Source organism: Vigna angularis, chromosome 10 (assembly GCF_016808095.1).
Source record: "Vigna angularis cultivar LongXiaoDou No.4 chromosome 10, ASM1680809v1, whole genome shotgun sequence".
In the NCBI taxonomy this organism is placed as follows: Eukaryota; Viridiplantae; Streptophyta; class Magnoliopsida; order Fabales; family Fabaceae; genus Vigna; species Vigna angularis.
In genome coordinates, this window is record NC_068979.1 from 7,661,762 (window position 1) to 7,665,581 (window position 3,820).

A 3,820-nucleotide genomic window follows, 5' to 3' on the forward strand; every position below is an offset into this window, starting at 1 on the left:
AAAATAATAGGTTATATGTTAGGTTGATTCATAATGTTTTAGTAATATTTTATCAAGAATTTATTGGATCATGCATGTAAGGACCGAGCGTCCGTTTGGCAGGGAAAGTTGGGGGAAAACGGCTGTAATTGGATGTGGTAGGGAAGGGTTCAAAGTGGGCGACTAGTGGAGCTTCAAGTGGGCAGCAGTGGATGGTGGTGGGTCTCCCCACCTTGGAGTGTTCCAGCCACCAAGAAGTGCTCCAAGCACCATCATCACTTACCTTCATAGTGGGATTGAGCACTGAGGATGGAGAAGGGGACGGCTGAGCTGGCACCAGCAGTGGAGTACACCAATTCCTTTCTTCTTAAAGAGAGAACCAGGGATTGAAGGGAGTTTTGGATTCTGCATCTGGAGGAAGGAGAGAACTTACTGCACGTACGGGAGAAGGAGAAGAGGAAGCTTGCTGCATCCAGTGGTGAGGCAGAGAACGTTTGGAATTTCACTGCATTCAAGATTTGCTAGGAGGTCTTCAAGAGGTAAGGGGAGTTGGATTTTCTGGATGTTGATAGTGGTTGCATGAGTAGGATGCTGGAAAATTGTGGTTGTATGTATGGTTGGACTGAAATTGATGTGTTGATTCATGTATGAAATCTTGTATGTTTTGGAATTGAAGGAAATTGAAATTTCATAGCTTTTTAGTTATTTGGAGAGGAAGTGAGGTAGTGATTTTGAGTATTTGGGATCTAGAGTGTTATTGAGCCTTTGGAACAGTTTCACCCACTGTATTATGACTTGTTAGAGCCATCAAATTGATCAAAATAGGTGTAAAGTGGTAGAATTGGATTTTGAGTATCTAAGTTGTGAAAATTGGTGTTTTATGGTTGAATTGGAGTATGAATTCCTTAAGAATTGAATAAGGAACGTTTATAATCAATTAGGTAAGTCCAATCTAGTATAAAACATGAATTTAGGGTGTTAGAAGTTAATAAAAAGGGTTGAAAATGGTAAAACGAGGTTCTGGCCTCAAATCTGCAGAATTCTGCATTCTGCAGAATTCTCGCCCGGGCGCCCCTGTCGCGCCCAGGCGCCCCAGCCTCTGGAAGAGTCGCGCCTGGCATGTCGCGCCTGAGCGCGCGATGCAATAGTGAGCGTTCGTCCTTGAGTTGCATGTTGAACGTTCGTCCGAATAGTTGGCGTTCGTCCGAATAGTTGAGCGTTCGTCCAAACAGTGAGTGAGCGTTCGTCCAATAGTGTCCAGTGAATAGTGCTCGTCCAAATAGTATTTTACAAATATGTTGAATTTTAAGTTCCTTTGCTTTTGGATTGAATTATGTACCAATGTTTGGAATATTATCTATGACATGAAATATGTGAATGTATGAAATATGTCGGATTTGTTGTGTTAATATGGCGCTATCTGATTATTCATAATTGTGGTTAAGTTTCAAAGTAACAATATGATTCATGGACGTAATTCCATGATCCTCAAGGAGAGGATACATGGTGGTGTTTTGGGGTTGTATAGAATGATTACATGGTAGCTCAGTTTTGGGGGTCATCCTGAAACTCCAATGGTCTTTCTTCTCATGTAGAGAGGATTGAACATGTGGTGAGGAGTAGCAGGAGGTCCTAGTCTTGGATGCTTCCATATGATCCAAGGTGAGTGATAACGGATTAACCTCGTGATTGTGGCCGGGCGGGAGTGCCCAAAGTTTCACCAGGCGGGATTGCCAGAGCGGGAGTGCTCAAGTTCCATAAAGCCACCACGAGTGCAAGACCCGCCATAGCTCGGTAATCATTCTGGTCCGGACGAGTCGGGATATAAAGTAACAAGTCGGGGTTTAATGTAATAAGTCTTGTGATATTGATTTACCATGTATGATTGACTTTTGTATATCACGTTAAATTGTATAACATGCTTTTTATATCTAGCTCACCCTTGCATTGTTTGTGTTGTGTGCTGTTTGGGTATGATTCTTTGGCGATGATCATCCACTTGGATGAGAGCAGATGGTGATGAGGATACTTTGAAAGCAGCTCTTGATGGGGACAGCAGTGCTGCAGCTTAGTTTAGCTAGTTTCTCTTCGTGGTTCTTAATGTTTGGAATAAACTCGTGTGTATTCTAAGTTTATTTTCTCTCCGTTTTTCATGGAGAAATTCTATCTACCCTTGTTGTAATTTCCGCTCTATTCTGAGGATGACTGTAATCCTTAATATTACTCTTGACTGCTTTATCATATTACGTATGATAACGTCTTTATTATATATGCATGATGTATATTTTTGGGACGTTACATTAGTGGTATCAGAGCAGTTTCTTCCTTAGAAACCTGTAGGTTATGAGTGTGCTTCGTTTGTGATTGCGTACTCTAGTCTCGTATAGGAAGTTGTGTTAGCTTGAATCAATCTAATGGTTTTTCTCTCTGTGTGGGCAGAAGATGGCACCCACGTCTCCACATCGTTCTCCTCCGCGAGTCGATCAACTTGGCTCTAATCAGATGCTGAATGAGGTGCTCCAGACGTTGCAACAGCAGAATACTGAGTTGATTCAACAGAATACCTTTGCATTGCAAAATCTTGAAGCCGCAAGGGTATCGGCGGAGAACGCGAGAGTGTCTTCCGAGAACACTCAGAGGGAGTTGATGGAATTTATGACTAATGCTAGGACTCCTCCGAGTGTTTCTTCAGTTGTGATTCCTGCACAAGAGTGGAGCTTAGAGAGCTTTCTGCAACATCGCCCAGCGAGATTCACTGGTAAGTGTAGCCCTGATGAAGCCGATCACTGGTTTGGGGACATGGAGAGGATATTCGAAGCCAAGGGATGTCCTGATGAGAAGAAGCTGGCTTACACCCAATACTTGCTGACAGGTGAAGCGGGACATTGGTGGAACAGTGTGAAGACGATCTTGGAGAGTAACGGGACTGCTATCACTTGGGAGATGTTCAGGACTAAATTCTACACTGAATACTTCCCAGACAGTGTCAGGTTTGCTAAGGAGATAGAGTTTCTTGAGTTGACTCAGGGCAGCAGATCAGTATCAGAGTATGCAAACAGTTTTAAGCACCTGCTTCGCTTCTACACCATGAAGATTAATGAGGAATGGCAGTGTCGCAAGTTTGAGAATGGCTTGAGGAAAGATATAAAGCTTCTGGTGAAGGGATTGCGCATTAGAGAATTCTCTGCTTTGGTAGAGATGGCCCGTGATATGGAAAAGACCAAGGGAGAACCAGAGGGGCCTCAGAAACAACAGAGCCAACCCCTTAGGGTTGGTGGACCTGTGATGTCCCGGGGAGGATCCATTTCCAGAAGGACTCCTTTTTCTAGACCTTCTTCATCCGGATTCAGGGATTCCTCCTCTCAGTCATCGGGACGATCCAGTTTTGCCAGTTCCGTTAGATGCTTCAAGTGTGGTGGACCGCACTTCCAGAATTCCTGCCCTCAGTTAGAAGGGTATAGGAGGTGTAATATCTGCCGGCAAGAGGGACATTATGCCAGAGACTGTCCTACTACTAGGAGGGTAGGACCACAGCCAGGCCAGGCTGGCAGATCTATTCAGAGGGGTGGGCACAGACCTCAGGCAGCAGGGAGAGTATATGCATTGACCGGGACTGAGGCAGCCAGTGCAGGTAATTTAATTGTCAGCAGTTGTTTGTTATTTGGAGCATCGTGTGTGACTTTGTTTGATTCGGGGGCGACACATTCTTTTGTGTCTAAGGCTTGTGTGGAGAGGCTTGGTTTAGTTGTCAGAGAGCTTCCGTGTGATCTGGTGGTGTCTACACCAGCAGCTGGGTTAGTCAGGACATCTAATGTGTGCTCCAGGTGTCCTATTGAGGTAG